This window comes from Larus michahellis, chromosome 12 (genome assembly GCF_964199755.1).
Source record: "Larus michahellis chromosome 12, bLarMic1.1, whole genome shotgun sequence".
Taxonomy (NCBI): domain Eukaryota; kingdom Metazoa; phylum Chordata; class Aves; order Charadriiformes; family Laridae; genus Larus; species Larus michahellis.
The window spans coordinates 3,523,708-3,548,387 of NC_133907.1; the positions used below are offsets into that span (position 1 = coordinate 3,523,708).

At 45.6% G+C, this 24,680-nt stretch overlaps 1 long non-coding RNA gene across 1 annotated transcript in view; it reads right to left on the reverse strand.

Annotated features, from left to right (window-relative positions):
- The window catches only part of LOC141750248 (uncharacterized), a 52,884-nt gene extending 41,943 nt beyond the window's left edge, over nt 1–10,941 (reverse strand). The window contains exon 1 of the long non-coding RNA XR_012589622.1: nt 10,903–10,941. This is a non-coding gene — a long non-coding RNA (uncharacterized LOC141750248). The remainder of the gene's footprint in view (nt 1–10,902) is intronic.
- Between the last annotated feature and the right edge of the window lie 13,739 nt (nt 10,942–24,680).

The following is a 24,680-nucleotide window of genomic DNA, read 5'->3' on the forward strand; positions in this document are numbered from 1 at the left end:
TGCCAGCTTTTTGGCTATAATTATAGTGTTTTCCTCTCTCAAGTTCTTTATTGATATCTGGAATTTTTTTAAAAAAAGGAGGAGGTGGAGAAGTGATTTTATACGTTCAACAAACTACAGCAACACTTGATGCAGTTAAAAACCGGGAAGTTTTAACAACCTGCCAGCCTCCAACTTCACAGGAAATGTCAGTGCCACTATCAGACTTTAGAGGAACCCCAGGGATCCATTACCGCGGTTTGAAGATGTCCCTGCACTTCCCTTTTAAGTAAACGCCGGAGCTGCTTGCTTCATTCGGTTGCTGCTGTGCTGCACAATATTCCTTTGAGGAGATGCTTTGCAGTGACAAAATAACTGCTGACAATGTGAATACTGACTTCATTTTAATTTTGTTTTACATTTTCTGTGGTATGTTTTGATCCTAAAAATCTTTCGAGTGCAATTCTTTTTTTTTATGATAATAAAGCAACTATTTATACAGTACCACAGAGTCATTTCGCTGCTTCTCCCCCCCAACCCCTTTCCCCCCCCCATCCAAAGGGAGCGGGTTGTGAAGGCATGACACATCCTCAGCACGCTTTCAATAAAGAAAAGGAGCGGAAGGGAAGAGAAGCACCCGAGAAAGAATGTAAGATCAGCAATGACACAAAATAGGGCAACGCTGCTTTTTTTTTTCCCCCGCAAGCTATAGAAACAAACATTGAAGAATGTGATGTCAACACGACTGTCAGGGAACCACGCCCTTGCGACAGTCATCTCCTGTAGAAGATGCTACTTTCCCATCCCATCTCCATCCCAGAAGAGCAGCTGACAGCAGGAAATCCCAGTTCAAGAAGGTCTCTTATTCAGGGATGCATTTGACTGAAGTCTTAATAAATTCCCTTTATCAGGGACATTGCTATTACTTCTCAAATAACACGGCTTTTTCATCGTCTTTTATAATGCTGGGAAACTTCTCCAGCCACCACCACTGAAATTAAAATTCCATCAGCCCTGAACCCAGGAACAATTAGCCCAGGCGAGATGATTCCCGATAGTCTTTCGCATATAATAACCGATATCCAATATACCTCAACATTGTGGAGATCTCTGTAAATGAAGTGACATCTCTTGCTGGACAAAGCCTGGAAATGTTATCCTTCAGCGATAGGAATCCTAAGGGGACAACTATTCTCCCTCGTTCGAAAGCTTACTTAATTGTTCCAGTTGCTGGAAATTTTAAACAATTTCCCCAGTCACCATGCCAAGTTGCGTTAAGCTCTTTGTCTGGCTGATACGCCAACCAAAGGCACAGGGAGATAAGGAGAGCTGTGGGAATTACACAAACCAACTTACACAGTGAGAGTTCCCTCGCCCAAGCTCCTGCCTTCAGCTTCGCCACTACTTCTACTACTTATTATTATCATCACATAACTGAAGCCAGCAGCCCTTTCACCTCCAGCATCCCAGCTGCACTCACACTAGAGGGACTCTGAAAACAGGACCCTGCATTTAACGCCTTTTTTGTTCATCTCGCTCCTATATTTGCTCTATTTTCCAGTAAAACTATATATATTTATCCTCTTTATTTCAGTATTCCAACAGCAGAGTGGGCATGCCAAAGGACACAGATTTATCTCCTGCATCTGCACTTATTTTCCCAGGTCAGATTTTCAGCTGCAATAGTGGTGGGAAGCACCTGATTTTCCAAAAAAAAAAAAAAACAAACCCAGCCATAACCAAAACCAATCTTCTGGATTTTTGAGCACCTGGAAATAGTTTGTGCTCACCATCTTGCGATTCCCAAACAGCACAACAGGTTCTTAGCAAGACCTTGCCCCTGGTTAGATAGACCAAAGGCCCCACATCACTAACATTGAGAAAATATGTTACTTGATGGCATTTATTCCTCAAAGTTGTACCTTCTTTCAAAGAAGGTCTTTACTGAGCAAAAAACCCTCCTTGCCCATCTCAGTCATCCTTGCTGCCATCTGCCTAGGAAAAAAAAAAAGTTGGTGAAACCCTTTTCTGAGGTATCTCCTCCCAGGATCAAACTACAATGCAAAGGCCAGAGCATTTAGTAAAGGGTCGGATTTCTATAGCTCTCGGGTGCAAAGGTTGATCGATACTGGATTTCAGAAAGGCTAAATCTTCTCCAAGAAGCGGTCATAAGAATCGTTACATTTAGTCATCTGTTGGGGGTTTTGCACCTTTAAATGGGCCTTTGCCATCGGATCAATGAGCAGGTCATTAGCAATGTAGTGCAGGATCCTTGGAAGGGATTGATCGTGGATATGAAATAGGGTTGCACAACTTGCAAGCCTTCATGGAGCTGGGAGAAGCTCTGTCCTCTCAGACCTTTCCCTCCACTCCCACGCACAGCTATTTATCAGTACAGTCACACCACTCATTTTGCACCCAAATGATAGAGAAGCTGGTCCTCGGCAGGCACACGATCTCCTTCCTCTACTTTCACTATATGAGGCTGTTAAAGAGTCTAACTTCAAGGACGAAAACCAACGAGCCAGCTCTTCTCTCCTCATTTGACCTCCTGATGGATTGCCTTCGCACACCATGCAGCTTTAGTTTCATCCCAAACCTTCACGTGAACATTTATATTTGCTTCAACATCACTGAAATAGAAGCACCCAGTTTCCTGGTACTTTTTGAACATCGCTACCTTGTGTGAAGCCAGTTTAACTCTGCAGGAAGACAAACTTCAGGACAGATCTACAAAATAGCATGAGCTCGGGCCATTCCAGCACTGACAATCTTCCTACAGGTTTGAAGAGCCAATATCATTTCAATATTACGTTCTGGTTTTCAATACTATGTTCTGTTATGTTCTAGTTCTGCACTGTGACAAGAATCTTTTCCTTCTCTATATCCCTTTTTCCCCCATTACAACAATACCAGGGTACGGAAGCGTGCAAATGGGAGACATCTCTCTAAAGTCTCTTTTTCCTTCCTCCTCCAAGAAGAAAGCCAACAGCAGCCAGGAACAACCAGAAGAAATCTCTCTGCACTCTGCTAGTTCAAGCTTGTTACTAAGTTAAAAATCAGAATTGATGTCAAAACCGGTACCAGCCCACAAGTGTTTCTTCTCCAACGAAACGATTTTGTAGAACTTCCTGATTTCCCATCACTTTAAAATGTTTTCAAGACTGAAAACTTTTAAAAAACTGTTTGGGGGCAACAATTGAAATGTTTCAGTTAAAAATAATTGCATTGTAGCTTGAAAAACCCCATTACGCTTTTTGCAAAAGCTTTTTTTTTTTTAAAAAAAGTGTTTTTTTTCTCCAGAAAATACGAAGAACATCGTGTACAGGTACTTATTCCACTGAAGAAAAGACATTTTCATTCTTTAAAATCCCTAAAATACTCTCTTGAGCAATCAGTTTTAAAACAAACTGACTTCCCCCCCCCGCCCTTTTTTTAGGGTGACATCAGCAGCGACTGAGCAGGGCTAACGGTGCCTGCCCTGACAGCCAACAGCTATAACGAAGCAGGGCATGAATTTTCCACTGCGGATTCAGCGGACAGGACCACAGTGGCCACAGCGCTCTCCATTTCAGCAGAGCTACGGTGCTTTATAGCTACAACCTTGGCCCATAGTCCCTACTCCCAGACACTCCAAGGTCTGATTCCTCCCCATGTTCCTAAGTGGCCTTCCATAGGGAAGAGCCCCACTGGTTTCACCAGGGCCATCCAGCCCAGAAGCATCCGTAGCATTAGCCTCCCCCGTGCCCCCTGCAAGGTTTTTCCTACGAATCAGTAACGCTCATCTCCCGACCTTAAACCGATTTCATGGTAGGATGGAGGCAACCGACAGTCTCTGACGTTGGCCTCCAACACGGTGTCACAAGCTTTGCCACTTCAGAAATATGGGTGCTTGCCAGCAGGAGCAGGCGGCTCAGGATGCAGCCTGTATTCTTCCTCAGGAAAAAAAAAAATATATTAGTTTTAAATGCAAGTCGCAGCTTATAAATGCCAAGAAACTCCTCTTGCCACATGAATGTTTCCAGAACGCTGTGCTGAATTAAATGGATTCAGCTTGTTTTCAGATCCGCACATACAAAGAGACAGCTTGATAGATAAATACGTTTAGGGGTGCAGACAGCTCTGGTCAGCGGACAATTAAGGATGGGAAGACGACCATGCCCGGGTAGCTCCAGATCCAGAGCACAAATTATTCCTGCTAGAGAATTCTATTAGTAATATTTGCATCTTGCTAATAGAAATCCAATTACTCAGAATGACTCTGAGCCACATTATCCATTTTTAGCAAAACTTGCCTTATTCTGCAAACAGATTTTTGCTTCATCGTCACTTTACTTTTGTTCCCGCGGTCCTTGGGGACGCGGCATCCTTCAAGGACATGTCAGAGGAGCACGCTATCCCGTCATCCTCCCGCTTTGAGGCCTAGCAGCTGAATCACCCCCAGCCCTATTTTCTTTTGCAGTGTTAGATTAGCGAGAGGGCTTATGACCTGCCATCTGTCACTGCAGTCTGCTGACTGTGAGTCTCTGCTCTCTCCGCAACATTGCTGAGGAGGTGGAAGGCTTTGAGGGAGGGGGGGTGGGAAGGAGGGCGGGGGGAAAAGAGCCTTTTCATCCCTCCGCTGCTCCTTGCTCCAAAGCCATAGTGTGCAAACCCAACGGACGATGCACCGGTCTCACCACGGAGGAGAGATGCCCACCAAGGACGACGACTTCTTTTTTTTTTTTGGGTTTAAGGCAGCGACATTTGCCATCCAGGGGCTTCCGTGGCGCGAGGAGGGATGGAGCGGTACCTCGGAGGCAGGCTGCTCTGGACCTGCGGCTCCTCATGCTGTTTGATCACACCTGCTGAAGCTTTCCCAGCCTTGCCAGGGAGAGCCAGGCAATGTGACCATGCATCTGGCTTCCTGGCAAGGAGAGGGCTGCCGCTGGCCCCGCGCCAGCCCGCTCCATCTCCTCCTGAAAATAGTGCACCATTTTTAAAGGAAAAATAAAAATTCCGCACACACCCCCGCTTGTACAGACCCAAGGGACAGCTTTGTCACCCACCGCCCATGGCAGACCCACGGATGGTGCCACGGGACCGGGAACGAGCCCGCAGGGTTTGGGGAGAAAGCAACGCATCGCCTGCTGAATTTTCCTGCTTGATTTCAAGTAATGTGGTTGCAGAGCTCCTGCCCTGAAGAAAGGAAATAACTTTTCACTGCAGCAAGGAGTCATAAGACAGCAGCTCTCCTTGAGAGCCGAGGGAAGGAGTGTTCCCACCTCCTGATGGTTTGCTTGAAAAAAAAAAATCTCTGCATAACTCCTCCAATATTTTCCACTGAGTCTCAGTATAATTGTACCAGAGCCTACCGGCTCCATCCCTGCTACAGCAGATGGGACTTTTTCAGACCAACTTATTTCTGCCTTAAAAATAAGACAATGTATAACAATGTGAGCAAACACCAAATCAGGCCAGTTGTGGTATCAGACTTCTCCCTACAGCAGATCCTTCAACCTCCTGTTCCTAAGACAGTTTATACTTAAACTCCTGACCTATTTCAATGCCCAAAATTGAGCTCCCAGTTCCTCTGCCGGGATGTGCTCTCAGGTCATTTCCCCCCAGCCCCTGACAAGTGACCACTATTGCTGTAAAACCACGACACATTAAGGAAGAACCAGCAGCCTGAGCATAACAGACCTGATTTGGGACCCTGTGTGTCCTCAGCAAGAGCAAACCTGCCCGGGCATCGAGCCTTGGTGCTCAGGGAGGAGCAGCCCTCCAAACTGGCCTCTGAAGATCCCCTGCCTCCAAACATCACTTGGGTCTGTCAGCATTGGGCTGCTCACGTCACAGAATCATAGAATTGCTGAGGTTGGAAGGGACCTTTAAGATCATCAAAAGTCCAACCATTAACCTACCCTGACAAAAACCACTTCTAAACCATGTCCCTAAGCACCCTCCTATGCCATATGAGAAGCCTCCGGAGATATAGTTCTCTGGCTGAGAAAGAAGAAAGGACTCAGGAACCAAAGGAAAGGAGCAAGTTAAATTATTTCTCCAACCTGACATTCCCTAGGACTGTTTCAGCACAAGCCGATTCCAGTTTGGAGATGCAAGTGCCCTCAGCCAGACCCCTATGAACTGGTATCACAGAAATTAATGGGGGGGGCGGGTAAGCTGCCACCTTGCCAAAGCATTTCTTTATACAGGGGCCCTTCCGTATCCACAGGTAAGTATGAAAATAAGTCTTGCACGTCACGGTCAGATGCCACGTCCTGCCATCCCTTTCCAAGCAGTGATCCATCCAGCAGATGGTATTGTTGACAAGGAGCCTGTGGAACTGGCACTGCCAGTCCTGCGTTCCCCGCGGTGGTCCATGACCTCACCGCGGAGCTGTGTTCTGGATGTTGCTAGGCACATGTGGGTAGTCTGATGTTAGCAAGCAGATATTTCTAGAAAAAAAGATCATATCGCCTCCTAATTGATATCAGCAGTAAATCCCACCAAGCTCAGGCTGTCTTGCCCCTAAATGCCCCCATCCATGACCTCTTTCAGCACATTTTGTCTGGATGGAGTATGAAGATTTTGACCACGTGGGCACCCAGGAACCCCAGACGAGTGGCCCCCGTGCATTATTTCGGCACGTTTGGCTTTGCTGCAAGTGGTCAAGCTATTTTTGCAGCATATGTGCGGCAGGCCTAACACAGCTTGAAAAAATCAGTGTACATGTGTTATGCTGTGTATATGCACATATTCCTGTACAAGAAACCTCAATCAGGAGCATGACACCTTTTACCGTAAGACAGCAGGACCCAAACATCCGACACCGCTCCGAAGCCACGCGCACGATTTGCGTGCACAGGCACAGCAACAGCGTGCACAGGCATAAAATTAACCCAGCCGCGTTATCCCCTCCAGCAACTCTGTGTTCAGGGATGCTGCAAAAATACAATAGCGAAAGAGGACAAAGGACAGGGATGCGGGTTGTAGAATTTGGCATCACAGCTGTTCAACTTCAGTTTTTCCAAGCCAGTCTGGCCTCGTGCAACCCAGGGGGCTCACAAGAGGTACCATGCAGAGCTGCCACTGAATAACGCTGCTGCGAGATGCAGGCTAGACCCACGCACATGCCGTAGGACTCACTAAGGTACCCTGGACTTGTTTCTGGCCCAGCCAGCCCATTCCAAACAACTCCCAGCACTGCAATTGCACCCAGGTACGTCATCAGGCAAAGCTGCAGGTAGAAGACAAGTTTCCAGCAAGAGCCCCAGCTTCTTTGCCCACCAAACACAAGGTTCACGCCAACCCTTCCCCATAGAAATGAATTGGTGAGACTTGCTGGGGCGCAAGTCTGGAGGGGCAGAGACCATCCAGCCACTCTTCCTCTCCTTGAGGGCCCATTACAACCCATTAGCCACAGTGGCTCCTCTTTGCACCAAAACCATGGGAGACAGCAGCGCCCCGGGTTTTCTCGTGGATGTTTTGCAGCATGAGCTGTGCACATCAAATTCTTATGCATTAGACATGCAGAGAAGCTAAAAAGTCATTTGGAAATAAGGAAGTGTATAAGTTACTCTAGCTTGAGGGCTCTAGTAATTTATGCACCGAGAATTTATACAGGTCATGTACCTATTTACTTTGCTGTGCTCTAAAAAAAATGCACAGTTACCTTAGCAACTTTAACATTGCAAGAGAATACAGAGCTTTCTTAAAGAGACATTGTCAAGAGCGGTCAGCCTGACCAGCCGTTCCCCCGCCTTCCTCTGTGCTGGATCGACATCCCCATGCAGTTTTCCCCTCAGATCAAATATACATTTTGTTATTTTAACAATGAACAACCTACCTCAGAAGTCATTGACATCATCCAGCAGTAAACAAAAATAAGCCTACCATGCACAGGAATGAGAAAGTGCCATCAAAAAATAGACGGAATTTACTCATTTCATCTTCCTGACATGTTCTGAAAGCTTAAAATAATTTTTCAATTTGTGGAAATTGCCTAGACTCTATAAAAACAAAGCATGCTAGTTACACCTTGGGGGCTTTCAGATTTTAAAAAAACATTGTAGAAGAAATCTAATAAACTGACTAGGCAATAAGCAACCAACCTCTCACATTTGTTTTAGTTTATTTTCCTCTCTCCAGGATTTTTCACTAGATTTGTTCATGGAGTGTTTTTCCCAAAGCCAAATTAAAAAAAGTCTCTAGAAGAAAGTCCCTGGTACCCAAAGCGCAGAAGTGACCATTCTGAAGAGAAACACCTTCTCTGCCCATCCCGAGGGGTCGGGTCTGATCTGACACCGGCCAGGACAGCGGGGTATCACCAAGTCTGTTACCAACCTTTTGTCAGCCCTGTGAAATATGTGAAAAGTCTCACAAACTAAGGAAAAGTGTCTGATAATCTCCTCAGGCTCACAGTCACGGAGAAGGATGGTGAAGCGTAGAGCTGGGACACAGTGGAGAGCACGGGCGCCCTGCTCGGGGGAACAGGCAGCCCTCGCCTTCTGAATTGAGCATCCAAAACAAGTGCCAACTGATCCCAAACACACCCCCAGTTTTCAGCTGGGCTCCAAAAACACAAACTTGCCACCCCGGACAACTCAAGGTGCATTTCATCAGCTACCAAAAATCCTCCCTCTTCTGCCGCAGCCATTAAGAGCAAAGTAAAGCAGTGACTAGACACTAAGTCAGGGAGGACTGTGCTACAGAAAAACAATGATAATGTTATTACAAAATGGGCCAGAAACGCTGCCCTGTGGCACTGCTGGAATGTTGGCCCTTCTCTTGCTTCCTACCCCCATCTGCAAGTCATTGCAAACTATAAAGCACACAATGAAATATCTTTCTGTCCATAACCACCATCCAGATTTCAGTAAAAAAATTAAATTAATGATTTCTCTCCCAAACAACTCTGACTTTGCAAACCTTAGAGAGTACACAATAGATCCAAACAACAGATTTTTTTTATTTTTTTTTAACAGCTATAAACATGACATATTTTCTGCAGTATTCTGTGAATGTAGGAGGTGCCTCTTGTGCACACACAGGTTGTGCAGTTGAGCTGGGGCAGGGAGAGCAGGGAGTAAGGCTAAAAACCTCCTGTTTTCTGGGCAACTACTTTATCCCTACATTATCAAAAAAAAAAAAGAGTCAAATTGCATCTCTTTTCAATCACAGGAACAACAACAAAAAAAAGACTTAGAGAAGCAAGGTGTTGGCTCTCCCTGATGAATAGTATATGGCTCCGATCAAATTCTGCAGCAGTAGGCCCATGCTGTTATATTTTAGATGGGCTGTGCCTAAGAATTAGGCAAAATATCTACCACAAATCCCATTTTTTTGCATTTCTGACTGCCCCTTTTCCTGATAAGCGCAACACACCTCCAGGGCTTCATTTCAGGAAAAGATGTGGGAGTGGATCTCAGAAATCATCTCCAAAAGCAGCACAAGGAGACTCCCTGCAAAGCATAGGGCTGGGAATTCATTGCTCTTCCCTCTTGCCCTTACAGTTAAACACAACCAAACCTCAGTGATTTTCTTTCAATATTGGACCCAATTGTCCCATCCACATCCTATTGCCGAGGCTGCTCAGAGCAGCCTCAGCAGCAGCATCTGAAGGTCTGGTAACGTGCTCCGCATCTGCAGACCGGGAGCATCAGTGGCAGCAGGGCAAGGAGCGAATACCCTATTAACACCCTTCCTTCGCATCGCACCCCCATGGAAACCAAGGGAGAGGCTGCACAGAAGAACTTTGAGCCCTATCGGCTGTTGCAGAGAAACCTTTCCTCTATAACCAATGTACAGACACACCAGCAGATCTGCACCGAGCGAGGTCCCCGGGTTTCAGAGCCTCCTACACAAACAGCACCGCTACCATCCAGCACAGCATCCCGCCCAGCCCACTGAGGCACCAGCCTCCTACCCTCCCTTCTCCCACTGCCCTGGAGCAGGAGGAGAGCAGGAGAGGAGAGGAGGATGGGGAGAGGGCGGTTTGCACAGAGCCGCTCACTGGGCTCCCCCATCCTCCACCCCTCGTCCTTCCCCACGAGCTGTTCTCCGTCGAAGGCAGCAATCTGCCTCCCGTGCCCAGGTACCGCAGGCAGCGTGCCACTTTGCCAACGCACTGTCAGATCCGCGCCGCGTCAGAACAAGCCCAACCACATTAATTCAACTTGGTGGATAAAAAAAAAAATAAAAGAAGGAAGGCAGGACAAGGCGTAGCAGATGGCTGAGGACAGATACTGCATCCCATTCTTTCTTGCTCTGCAAGAAAACAGCTTCATTCTGCTGTTTACCATACTGCTCCTAGCTTCTTTCCTTTTATCTAAAAAAATGCAGAAATTGGTGTCCAAATACACAAGGTTTCCATGTTTTTGTTGCCTCCACTTAAATTTTGTGGCTTTCCATCCCTGTTGCAGCTCTTCAGGCGACATGGCACAATGAGGGTGCGATTGCTATGAGATAATCACACCCTTGGGGTGTTATTAAGCACAAGGCTATGCCTCGTGCCTCTCGCTCTCCGGGGATGTGATTATATCATGATAACCAAACTCCCCAGAGACACCTTATTGCAATTATGACATTTCTTTCAGGTTTATGTATGAATACATTATTCAAGGAAATTACTTTGATCACCAGAAACTTCCACTTAGTGTTCAAATACTTAAACTGGATGGTTTACAGAGATGAAGTTCCTTCCTTACAGTGTTTGACAGGGAGAGAAACAGGGCTTTTAATCTGAGCAGAGCAGTACCACGGCCTAATCACCAACACACAGATACACTCTCTCTTATTTAGGATGGCAGGTTTTCAAATAACCAAACTAGTCCAAATATCCAATCCATATCTTGGCTACTCCCATGCCTGGAGAACTAGTCCAACAAAGCATTTCTATAAAGAACAGCTTAAGATAAAAAGAATTAAAGACAGAGCTATTACCTTCAGGCTTCATAAGCACAAAGAGCTGAGTGGCTCAAGGATCAGAGAGAAGAAAAGTACCTCCTCTTCCTGACCTTATAAACTTGCCTGCACCACTTAATGTGAGTGGTCCCACCTGTGTAAGGCACCCAGCATCACACCCAAGTGTTTCAAACGACCTTCGGTGTCTGTTTGCAACGACTGGCCCAAATGCTCCAGCAAAACTCGTTAGTTAAATGTGTCCACCTGCCTCCTCCCCTGGTTCTGGACACCGCTCTAGCAGCGGGAGCTGCTCGTACAGCTGCTTTTCTACTTCCATTGTGGTGCAAGAAAAAGCAGATCTACAATACTGAAGGGTTAAATAGTTGAGGGGCCAGAACTGACTCCACAGATTAGTGGCGGGGCAAAATCAAGGTCACACAGAAGATAGGTCACGCGAAAGGCCAGCACAGTGCCGCAGATGGGTAGCGTTAGCTGATAAAAGGTGTGGCCAGAAGGTCTCCAAAGCCCATAAGGATTCTTCAGGGACCAACTGAATTAAAACAGAGAAGCAGAAATAACACCTGCACCCCAATAGCAATGAATATTCCCTAGAGCCCTATGGACTTAGCGAGAGGGGACTGTGTCTCTGTTCCTGTGTTTGTTTTACTGACCTTGGCTAAGTGTTTATGAAATACATATTGGTTATTGATCACTCTCCCCGTTCCTCACCAGAGAGAACCCAACAGTTAATAGCATAGGTCTGGTGTCAGAGAAACACAGAAAACACACACATAATAGAGGACACAGTCTAACTGCTTTGCAGAGGAGACCAGAAAACGTACACCAGAAACTCACTGGTGTCATCCATAGGGTTTTTTCCATAGTTTCTGTACAGCCGGGCTATGTTCCCCATGCCAGCTGGGGGAGAGCAAAGCTGCTTTTCCCAGCGCCCGGCAACACTCCCTGCTCGTAACAGCCCCTCGATCGCTGCTTCTTTGGAAGCCAGCACAAGCCAAATGTCTGTGCCACCTTATACTGAAACGAACAGCAGTCCGCGGGAAACAGAGTATGTACCTGGATTTTTCCTCTCTCTTTCAAATAAAAAAGAAAAGGTTTGTGTCAGAAAAAAGAATTGCTAATTAAACAAGTTCTGGCAGTTTGGTTACATATTTTGTTTTTTTAAAAGTCCTGAATAGGATGGGAAATGTAACACGAGCTCAGTGGGCACAGTACAGTGAATGTTCCCTCTCTGGATACTCAGTTAATATCTTAATAACATCACTCCTCCACTTGTGACCAACAGTCAAAGAAGAAACCTCAGCATTACTCCGTATTTCCTACGCCAAGCCCGTCTTTCCTATGCAAAGTCTGAGTCCCTGATCACCTGTCTCCTCTAAACATAATTGCATCTTGTCATGAGCTTTGATCTCGAAAATAGAGATCATCTCGAACAGTGCCAATGCTTGGGGGCCTCTAACTAGCTGATACTCACCGAGGCAGAGCTTCCTTGCGGAATGGTTTAAAAAAGCAGGTATTCGGCTGCGGTGGGCTGTAAGGAAGTTCAGCCTTTTATTCGGGACTTGCAAACAAGCTTTAGGAAACAGCGTACCCATGAAACTCCTGACACCCCTGTTCACGTTGGCTTTGATTTCTATGGAGCTGCTTATGCTGATGCCCCTTCAGACCCAGGTGGCTGCCAGGACGTGGTTTCTGCAGATGCCAGAGGCCGTAGCGCAGGCCCTCGTGCTCTTAAGGCCGTTACGTGCTCTGGAAAGCCCTGTCCTGCTGGGGAGTAATGCTGTCATGCACCTAAAAACCAGATTTTGTGACACAGTCCCACCTGCAAACAGGGAAGGCAAATACTTCCAAGTGTGCGTAAGACCTTCCGATAGCTACTGCGATTCTCCTGTGTCTTCCTCAGTCTTCCCACCACCTTCGGAGCCCATCGCGCTCACACCTCTTACTCTGAATTTGAGAAGCAAGTGGAAGCGTCAGAAAATCTGTTACACAGGTGATGCCTCACTTACAACAGCCACGAGAACATTTCTGCCATGGAAGCCAAATATATATATAAAGTGCTAAAGATAATGACAGAGTGTGCATTATCAGCCTCTCATCGCCGTATCGTTATTGGGGATAAATTTGAATCTGTGGTGAACTTCATGTATCTCACATCCACTACTGACTATCAGTGAAGGTGACTCCAGGCAGCGGCAGCTTATCTCCAATAGTTTACCAAGTTAATTGAAATGAGCTTAAAACCAGCTCAAATGATCAAATTCCTACACACACTACTTTGTTTCTCTCTCTCCGGCAATGTGACAGGAGATCTGAGGAATTACAATGCGACAGAAAGCGTGATCGCCAGGAGAGCTGGGCAAACACGTTCCAGGAGGGACAGAACGGCGAGGTTGGTTCAGAAGCACGCTTTATTGATAAACAACCCCTGCTACTTGAAAACTCTGGGTGATGATGATGTTTAGCAAAAACACTAATGCGAAAGAGAATCATTATTAACGTTACTGTGAATTAGTATTTAGAACATTTGCACTGCTGCTCACCCAGCCTTTTTCAAACGGTGTTTTTCTTTACGCTATGAGTTTGAGCAGAAACCAAATGTTTATGTGTTTTCAGGGAAACTGCCTCTTGCTTATCCTGTTATCACAGAACTTACCTGCACATGGGGAGCGATGCCACGATGCTGAAGTGGCCAGTCCCACAAAAGACGTGACAAATAGCAGCCAGGGCTTGCTCACGGAGGCCACTGTGAATAACGAATAGATTGCCGCCCAGCCCAGCCGTCTCTATTAATCTTAGGTTTAATTCAGCCACCAGTTCTGCACCTTTATTTGGCCAAAACCTTCTTTTTTTATGCCAGTACCTTTATTCGTGTCCCACACTAACCTAGATGTGGTTGCCCACGCTTAAGCAAGGCAAACTGAAGCTGAAGGAGGTGCAGAGGACTTCTTAGACGATGTCGGGAAACAGCCTCTTCTCTTATAAAGGGGAGTGGGAGATCCTGCCTTGTTTGCCCTTGCAAACCTGAGACCATGGGCGATGCCGTTGACCATCTCCCCCAGTTTGGAAAGCTGCAAACACACATCACCATCCTGGAGAGCTGCTCAGACCTTTCCTCAAAGTGCCCACCACCCGTTAGTAAGACATTCATCGCGAATGCAAATAATGAATACAATCTGTATGCAACAAATGATCCTTTGAACAATCAGCAAGAGAAATAATTATATTTTTCAAAAGCACCTTCGCGAATCAGATCCTCTGTTTGCAATGATTATATTGCTCAGGAGAAGATCTTACGCCGATGTCTTTCTCAAGGCTTGACAACCCTCCTCATGGTAGCAAAGAGCTGCACTTGTTATGGCTGCACTTGGTTCTCATAAGGACAATTACGCAAGGACAGCATCAGCGCTGCCAGAAAATGAAATCAAGAGAGAGAAGCCGGTGGTTGCCAAAGCTGAGCCTGTACCTTATGAAATCTGATTCTCCCCCAAAGACGCAACTCCAGGCTGGCAATATTTGCAAAGGGGACACAACTCACAGCGTGTTCCCGTGTTGTAAAATTCATTGAGGGCAGGAGAAGCCAAAAAAAAAAAAACCAAACACAACACCCCAACGTTTAAGGACCGGATTTTAAAATAAATGCACAATGAAAGGTTATGCTGTCATTAGAGAAGTAGCCAACACTTTACAGCACGAGTCAACACAGTGCTGCAGCAGACACTTCGCATTTGCAGCTAATCTGCCAATGATTAAACGAGCTGTTATTGAGCATTTGCCCTGTTGAACTAGGTTTTTCTTATCCTTATTAATCATTCATTTTATACTACAGTAGCCTCCTGTCTTTAAGCAAAACATCTTTTTTTTTCTTTTCTTTTCTTTTCTTTTTTTTTTCCCTCAATAAGGCAAATTTAGCTTTTTTTTTTCCCCCTCTGGTGACGTCCTTTATGATCCCAGGAACAGATAGCTGAACAAAAGCAGGAACAAAACCTGGGAGAGCTCTAAAGAGCGTGGGGAAGCAAATTCTTTTCGCACTAAAACTTAGGGAGTTAGAAGTAGAGGACATGGCTGGAGCCACTAAGCTCTGGTGTAAACACGGCCATTTAAGAGGATTTGCATACCATTTATTAACCTTCCGGAAGAACTACACAGACCCCAGTCAGGGAAAACAACTGTGTACACATGTTCGTTTCATTCTTGTTATCGAAATATAGCTTCTGCCAGCCACCTCCCAGCATATTCCGCAGGCAGATAAGTACAGGGACTGGGAAGGGGGTGGATGGATCCGGCCTCTTTCCTGTCCCTTTTGGGTTTCATGAAAGCTGGAATTCATTTTTTAGCTACATTTTAGGAGGAAAGGTGTGAGCAGCCACCTTCAGATGTTTGTTAGGGTCCAGAAATGAAGCCGATCCTGTGATGCCGGCAGCCCTGGTGGGAAGGACCGTGGACCTCCTCCACAAGATCCCTGTCCTCATCCTAATTTAGGATTTTGCCCTACACCACCACAGTTTATGCCTCAGTTTCCTCAATGGCAAACGGGCACACCAATGCCTTCCCTGCTGGGCACCCCAGATCTCTGGTGGCCACAAAAGCAATGTGTCTTACTGTCCTTCTGCTGTTAATAGTCTGTATTTACAACATAATTTCAAGGTGCTTAATAAAAAAGTTTTCAACCGTGAATTTCACGGCCATTTGGAAATAAAATTCTCTTTACATGGGCACATTATGGAGACTTTTTTCGAGAAACACAGAGGAAATGAAAGCCACACAATGATAAGCACCCAAACAGCAAGTACCTTTGTGTCCCCGCAGCAGGACTGCGTAGCCAGCAGGCACAGGCACACGTGATGGGCTGAGGGGGATGCTGGATGGAGATCTTCCAAAGGCACCAACTGCCCCAGCTTCCACTGAACTTCAGTTCCACCTTTGCAAAAACTTCCAGCCTGCTTTCTCCTGGGGTGACGGTGCTTCACAGAGAGCAGCCAAATGGGATGGGATCGTGCCGTGGGTTCAAGACACCCTGGGACTTTGGAGATCCCGATTCTCATCCCCATCCTACCACAAATTTGCACAGCTCCAGACTCTCTCTGGTTACATCTGCACTGCTAGCGGAAACTTGGCCAGAGCCTTGATCATACAACCTACATGTCCTTGGAACCATTGGTGGCTTTTACCATGGCAGTATCCTGAGCTCGGGATGTCCCTGTCCCTTAGCAGGAGTCCTGCTGTGCTGGGACTGCGTGAAGAAGGATGAAATCCCCTGTTTAGGAACCAAGGAGGAGTGATCCTTCCCACCACACACGCACTCCCTCTCTTACTTCACGCTCAATACAAGGATGCTCTCAGCTTAAAGAAAAACAGAAAAGAAACCTTGTTAGAAGGGATTTTTTCCCCCTTAATTTCCTCTGCATTTTCTTTTTTTTTTCACTTTAAACACACGTTTCATTAACTTTCCACTTCGGTTTAGAAGCTGGATTAACTAATACATTTTTTGCTTTCATATAACAGCATGAAACAGTGCTTGCAAAGTAAACAGTAACGTTTACTTTGCAAGCACTGCACAGGAACAGTTTTAAAATAAAGCTCTATAATTGATTTTTCACTGCTTTTTGGTTAAACTACAGGTTCTATACCATTGCTATAGGGTTTTATAAAACCCTGTTTCTATGTGTTTGTTCTTTGGGTTATAATTTATTTTAGCAGTAACTTCTTTAAAGTCTTAATGTAATAAAATCCACCTTCATAATAGCTGCACTACCACTAAAAATCTAGCAACACCTTCCAAACCCCAAGGTGAACGTGCAATTGAGGAAGACCTGATATGCAATCTGTTAAGGATATGTAGGAAAAGTGTAATTAATGTAAGACAGAAAGCGAAAAAGAAAGTAAGTTTTGAAATCTCTCCCAGCGATCACACACTTCACAGCGTAGCACAAATGCAGTTCCAATGGTTATTTTTAGCCTGGCACACACAGGTATATTGTTACCCAGCCTGCTGCTAGAAGTAATTTTAAATATCTTTCTGAACAATCAAAGAAGATGCTATATTCAAGAACAGGCACAGAAGTCGTCCTTATCTCGCAGTCTCCATGAGAACATTTGACCTTCCTGATTTGGGTTCATTTGACAAGAATTTGCTGGCTGCTTAAAGATCTGCATCTCATGTAGAATGATTATAATAAAAGTTCATATCACAAACCCTACACAGAATAGCATTCTCTTTACCTACGAAAAGGTGACATTTTCCAAGCTGTTACCTAGAGAGCAAAGGACAAATGGAAAAGATCAGTCACATAAAAGCAGCATTATCATAACATCCCATGGCAATTTCAGAGTTCTTTGAAGGCCAGATGCTTCTGCTCCGTATCTAAATTTCCGATAATAAGAGACTCCATGGAAGCACAAAACATACCTGTGTCGCAAAGTAAAAAAATCATGGCTATCCTATAATTTCAAGTAATTTTCTATTTGGAGTTGGTCAATTTTTTCAGTGTGAAAGTGGCATGGTTTCCCTGGTGTGCCAGAGAGAGACAACAGAATACCGCGAGGGAAGTTGAACGAAACGCCATAGGCAGATTGGAACCATTGAACTGGCTCAGCTGGACGGAGCCGCCGCTAAAGGAGTTGCAGCTGAGGCTGAATTTCCTCAAAGTGCAGGAATTGTCTGGCAGGATCCCATCTCATCCCTAACAGCTACTTCACAGCTAACGCAAGAAAGCCTAGGACTGATCATACAAACGGAACCTGCCTGTAGGGAAACCTTTTTGGTGGTCTCTTCCTCTGCCAAAGCAGACAACTTCCCATGCTTTTTAAAAATGCCTGGGTCTACTGCAATACATCGGGTCTATCTGCTGGTGGTGTTCAGTGTCCAGGCTCTTGTGAAGTCACCAAAGTTTGAAAATGAAGGTTTAGAGTGAAAACCAAGAAAAGCCAGTCCTTCAGAGGATCTGAGCGCCGAGCAGCCCCTGGGTACACCCCCAGCAAGCTGACACGTTCCAAACTCCGCGAGCTCCATTTCCTTGCACAGATGGCAACCTTGCATGGAAGGTCCACAGCGAACTCTAAAACTGTCATTTCAACCAAACCCTCGTGTCGGTCCTGCCTTTCGTAGGCCAAAATCATGCCAGACTATCTGCAGGAGTTGGGGAAAGAGACCGGCTTTAGGAGAGTGTAAACTGACTTCACTGGAACTACTGCCAAGCCAGGCTGATGGAAATAAGAGGAAAATCACTGTCCTCCAGTTTTAATTCCCAAAGGAAGCAGAGCCTTTGCACAGCCCCGGTTCCCACTTGCTCAGCCAAAAGAGAACAAAAACGAATAAGTAAGGCAGGGGATGCCATCCGCAGAGCCCAACCAACGCACATACCTACCTGACCTGTGCTAGATCATCTCGAAATACAAGCTGGTTTCCTGCTGGTTTCCTGGTTGTTCTTGTTATTTATTTATATATTTTGCCAAGCAAAAAAAAAAATTTAAAAAAAATCGATTCTTCTATGATTTACGGTGGGGTTAAGGCAAACGTGAAGCCCATGTTAAGGATGTTCATCTCATGATAAGGCAGCAAAAAGGTCAACAAATTACTCTCTCCCTAATGGTTCATTTGAACCAATGAAAACAGGATATTTTATCCTCCCGGGTCAGGCCTGCTTAGAAATCCTGCGTCCCCTTCCCCCCTTCCCTCCTCAGCCTCCCCCCAGACCTCCTCCCTCTCTCCCACTCCCAGCCCCTTTCTTTTAACTCTCTATCTCTGATCCTCCAAGGTGACCTTTTCTCCCACTCCTAATACCAAATTTTCTGGCTGAGTGACGCTGAGCGTCGCTGCCGCCCCGGCTGGGGGTCCCTGTGCTGCGGGGGCAGGACGGGGGGCTGCAGCCCCAGCCCGGGCCGGGCTCTGCCGCTCCCTGATGCTGAGCGGGGAGAGGAACTGCAGACGGGGCAGGGGGTGAAGCCCTACGGTTTCTATCCTGCCTGGGAGAGGTTTATCTGGCAATGGGAGCCTCACCAGTTATCGGCTCGCAGGGGATGAGCGAGGGTTCTTCGGCTTTAGCCAGCGCTAAGGGCCGCCTGTTAGGAATAGCCATCACATCTAATTGTTATCCCGGCTGCTGATTGAAGGGGGAAGTGGAGGGATGGGAAGTTCAGCCGGGTGACATGATGCAGTTTTAATGAGTCTCTCTTTTTCTTTTCTTCTCCCATTTCCCTCCCCCCCCCCCCCTCCACCCTGGACTGGCTGTTTTAATATGGAAATATAGTAAATTCTAACAAAATAAGGCCGGCACTTAGAGCACAGACCGAAGGCAAACCTCCTCCAGGAGTCTTTCAGCAGTCACAGGGCAGCAATAGCACTACAGAAGCAATTAGTTCCTTAAGTTCTTTAGTGCAGGGCCTTTGGAGGGGGTGGACACTAGATTAAGCCCTGCTTCATTTGCCTATTTATTCAGCTGTCAGAAAGCTGAAAGGGTTAAACCGTCTGTTGGAGAAGAAAAGACTCCCCAGAGCCAGCTCCCGGAGTGACCATCCCCAGCGAGGAGCCATCGCAGCGCGGCTGGTCGCTGCAGTATGACCTCATGCATGAAATAGTTAAAAATGCACTTTCTCTTTTTTTTTTCCCTTTTTTTTTTTTTTTTTTTTGGTGTGCGTGTGTGCGTTCCCTGCAGATGCAGCAGTGCTGTGTGCGGCACAACCTGACTCAGCAAAGGCGCCTGGTGTCAGAGCAGCCCCGGAATCCACCCCCAGCAGAGGCGAGCGAAGCCCGCGTTTGCGCCCAAAGCCAAAACCAAGCTCTGCAGAATTAGCCCAAGCGCAGAAAGAGAGGGTTTCTAAGCCGGGGTACATATCTGAAACCGGGAGAGGCTGGTATGCAGCAGCGGACTCTCTGTCTCTAAATAATAGAGAGATTAAGCTCCACATTTGGGTACGGTTTGTATTTCTTCCCTTGCGTGCTTTTCCTCCCTTGCAGCCATGCGTGTGTCCCAGCCCTCTGTCTCAGGGCTATAAAGAACTGACGTTCCCCGATATATTCCAGCTTGTATTTTCGACGTTTCATCAGAACTAGATTTAAAAAGTTAACTCTCCCAGTGAAGTTGTTTTGCTTTGTGTGCCTCGACGCACACGCTCTGCATCAATTGTGCCTGTACCAGGGAGGGTTTTAATTACAGAATCATGTTTGCGGTGCATGACCAGTTTATTCCTAATATAGGTCACTAATTTGGGTTCTCTTTTGCCTGAAGTGTCCCTTAGTGCTGTTTGCTGTAACGTCTGACAGCGTACATCCAACCCCACAGCATTTCCTCCTTCTCTCTGCGTTATTGGAGATACAAATCTGAGAATCTCTTTTCACAATCTAAGGAATATCTGGGTTTGGTCGGTTGTTGTTCCATGGGGTTTTTTTTCTTGAAGAATTAAAAATGTAGCGTACTCAAAGTGGATTTAGAGAAATAGCTCACATACGCTCACTCACTCACCCAGAGAAGGAATGCCAGCGCGTACGCAGTACGATAGCTCCAAACACAGAGATAGCATGTAATGCAATTTTGTTATAGCATATCATTGAATTTTGTTAATATAATAACCTGAAATAAAGTATTAAGACAGATTGACGTGCCTGGGTAGCACAGCTGAGGATTCACATATTTAAATCTAACATGTTCTAGCTTGTTCCTATTGCAATCGGTGGAAGTTCTCCTTCCCAGCTGATTGCAGGGGGGAAAAATGGGTCCAGCTTATGCAGAATAATGATGGGGGGGGAGGGGAATGGGCAAGTTCAGCTGAGTTTTCAAATGTTGATTTCTTAGCTCAAATCAGCTCTAATTTCTGTTTGGTTTTTGTGGTGGTTTATTTTTTTTTTAGGAAAAAAAAAAGCTATTTTTTTTTGACATCCGTAAATAAAATAGAAATCATCCCAATGCAAGGAAGGAGAGAGGGAAGAGAGTGAAAAACCTTTTTCATGTTCATCTTCCTTTCATCCCTTAATGATGTAAAACTTCCTTAGCCACCCTTTTCTATTTGCCACTTTATCTACCCAAAAGATAAGACCATATCCTGCTGGAAGCCGGGGATTCGCTGAGCCTGCTCACAATTGACACAAAAACTTCAAAACATTTCGGAGCTCCAAGTCTGAAAACATAAATATAGAAAGAAAAAAAAAAAATCATAGCCTCATGCTCAATTTATGTGCGGTCATATTTTTGTACCGCTCACCTATCTTTGTTCAAAGAGGCTCATGAACAGGTATTCGCTCCCTTAGCTGCCTGCTAACATCATTTCTAATGTTTTTTTCCAGGACTGCGCGGCTTCACGTTAGCAATTTGGGTCTGGGCATTCATCCTCCGAACTGACTTCAAAAGACTTTAACAAAAAGGCACTAGTTCATATTTCCACCGAGACAACAGCGATGTCCCAGTTAATCACAGCAGAAGGAGGCTCCAGCCCAGATCTTGGAAAGCTGAAATCTTTCAAAAAAGACTAAACCTGGCTCAAATTGTTTCTACAGAGGGTATTTTCAATTACTCCTCCCTAAGACCATTTCCTTTCATTGACTTTATACATCATGAAAGTTTCTGGGAAATGCAAAACTTCCGCTATTAAGAATCACGCAAACACGTTTAAAGGTAATGCAAATTTCCCTGCTAAAAACATGCCACTTCAAAACGTTTTCTCAGATTAAAAGCCGAGTTTTGAAAAATAAAGCTGTAGCAGCTACAAAAAAGCAGACTGGAGAATTTCGCTAGAAATAAGCAGGAAACTCCTCATTTTTTCCTTAAAACAAAACTAAATCAAATGGATTAATGAAGGGCTAGGAAAATCAACGGGAAGAGTCCTGACATATCCAATCGGAGCTGGGAAGGGAAAAAAAAATGGCAATCCCCAGACCTCCCAAACCAACCCAAAGAATTCCTTTCTGTGATAGACGCCTGGAAAGAGGAAAAATGCATACTCCAGAATATTGCAACACTGCTCAGGGAAGGGCGAGAGAAAACCATTCCACTGTTCCCAGTCTCCTGACTGTAAATTCGACCTATCCCCCTCCCCGAATAATTTCAGTATTTTATCTACAAGGTTCCTATGGCTTGTTTAGGTCATGCGGTTGGCTTTTTGGTGGTGGTTGGTTTTTTTTTTCCAATTGCACCTGACAAAAATGATAAACCTTGTAGCTGCCGAGTATTTCCTGTGCCGTAGCGCTGCTCGCAGCGATCCCAGGAAGGTTCATCTTTTGTGAGAAACAAAGAGCGGGGGGAGGCAGATGGGAGCAGCCGCCCGGCCCCCGCTCTCCATCCCCTTCAGCATCCCGGGGAAGGGAAAAGCCTCGCGCAGGGGGCGACCTTGGCGAGGACCCTCTGTTTGCAGCTCCTCGGGAAAGCAAGGCTGCGTCTTCTGCTCCTTTCGGCTCCCTCGGCTTCTGCTTTTACATTCTAATCAGCTTGGCAGGGCGACGGGGCTGGACACTCACCACCCAGCCACGGGCCAGAGCGTAACTTGGTGTTCCTCAGCTGGAGGAAAACACTGGGAATACAAATTGGAGCCGGAGTCGTTTCCTGGCGTTATTTCACTGTAAATTTAAATGGCCCTGGCATTGTGAAGTGCTCTCATTTATTTTAAAAGCAGAAAAAGATTTATTCTGCGCCGAAGTCATTCAGAGCGGGATGGAGAACAACCGGGACTTGTTTTGCTGTTTTCCTAACAACGACCAAAGTCAGGGCTGCTTTTTTGGCTAAATGGCAGAGGGGTCTAGAGCACTTCTCTTCCAAGATAATCTCACTATTTTTCTCTATTTCAAGAAGCTATCCTACGTATCTTCTGCAGACATAGCTCCTGGCACTCTGATGGGCCATTTACCCCCTAAAACCCACCTGGGCTTTAAGTAGCAGTTTTGAGAGCCACCCCTGTATTTCTTGTACATGCCGAACATAAAGGTCCATTCAGAGGAATTCAGGATATTTGGGCAAATGTGGGGTCACAAATGAAGTGTCCCTGTTGAGGACTGTTCTGAGACACAAATAAATACTTAGCATTAACCTCCCCCCTTCCAGAGAAGGAAAAAACAGGCTGGGGAAGGAGAAATGACCCAAAGACAAAGAAGAGACCTGCCGGGAAGCTGAGCTTATTGCTCATGTTCCTGGCTGGCAGCCCCATCTCCTTACCACTACTCAAGCTCTACATCTTTGCAGGGTATGCAACCGGCATATGGAATTTTTAAAAGCAATTTTGTAAAGATGGGCTTCTATTTCTGTTCATGCCATAGCTCTTAATCCTGAGGCAGAAACAACCAATGCCTGAGTTTTGCATGCATGCATATGCATTACCTGGAAAAGGCAGGCGAATGTCAGTTTTGGGTTTCTACCAAAATCTTTCCTTAGCTGAGTTTTTCTCAGGAACTGGAGAACAGACAGAAGCAGAGCCCTTAAAATATGTTTTCAGCATTTAAAATGCAAACTTCAGCCTTCCTCCCTTCCCCGCGTATACTCAGGGTGAGATTCAACGCTCTCGGTAACTCACAGATCACCCCTTGACGGAGCACGAAGTGGCCAGGATGGACACCGTACCGCAGAGGTGAATACTGAACCAGGGTACGAGCTATTTGTTGGGTAAAAAACATGTGCAGTGGGAGGCTGGAGCAAAATAAAAGAAGGAACACGAGCTATTCTTGACTGACCTGCTACTATTTGAATACACGGGCTCAGACTTATGCCGTGCAGAAGGCTCCAGCCCCTAGGCCAGCGCTGGATATTAACGGCGCAGAAGAGATTTCAAGCTCTGCCTTCAGGGTTGGTGCTGGGCTCTCTTTTGTGACATGCTCGTATCTCCTTTGTATGCAACCCATTAGTTTAGGCTGTGCGTAGGGTGTCAGGTCTATGAATATCGCCACGCACATATTGCATCCCCAGGAGCGTACGGCATCTCTGCATTTCCGGGGATGCTCAGCAATTAGCCAGGGATGCCTGTTGTTGGACTCTGTTATACATGGCTGAGAAATTCAGCCACTTCCGCGACCATCTGAGTCACTTGTTTACTGCCCACTCCAACAGGAACTGGCCCTAAAATCTGTTGAAGCTGTAAACAGCATGCATTCGATGCACTAAAAAGATGGATGTTTGTTCATATGTGTTCTTTTAGATGTTTATTGGCCTAACTGGCTTTTCATTAACTCAAGAGTTCTGCTATTTATTTTAATATTCCAAGCGTTTATGACCTTGTAGCTATATCATCTGATTCTCTCTATAGATATGTTCTAGGTCATCAACAGTTTGTTTTCATTTTCCTAACGCTGGCTTTTAAAACCATTTGACCAGGTCAAACAAATTCCTACAGAGGAATTTTGAAATATCTTCAAGGCTTGATTGTTCCTGGGCACAGACACCTCACTGCAATCAGGGTTTGCGTATTCAAGTGTAGAAATTAGATTTGTTGAAATCACGCACAACAAAATAATGCTCTCCCTTTTTTTTGGAAAAAAAAAAGAAAGGAGTAGTTGGCAAAAAGTCGCTGGTTCCATTTGTATTTTCACAGTTTCATGGTTCACTTCCATAGGATTTGAGTCCAGTTTTACTAAACTTTGGTGTCTGGACAAAGCTTGTCCTTCAGACACAGAGAGAAGAGAGAGAGTAAAGGGAAAAAATAATAATTCATCTTTTTGTAACTGAACTTATCTTTTCCTTTACTATTTACTCTTATCCCAATCAATCACTTCTTAACCTTTCAGAGGTGTATATCATCAAGATATTAGAAACACTGATAACCATCACCTTTCCATTTGTGTCCTGTTTAGTTTAGAAGCTTCCAGTCTTTGGATCAAACTCCCCAGA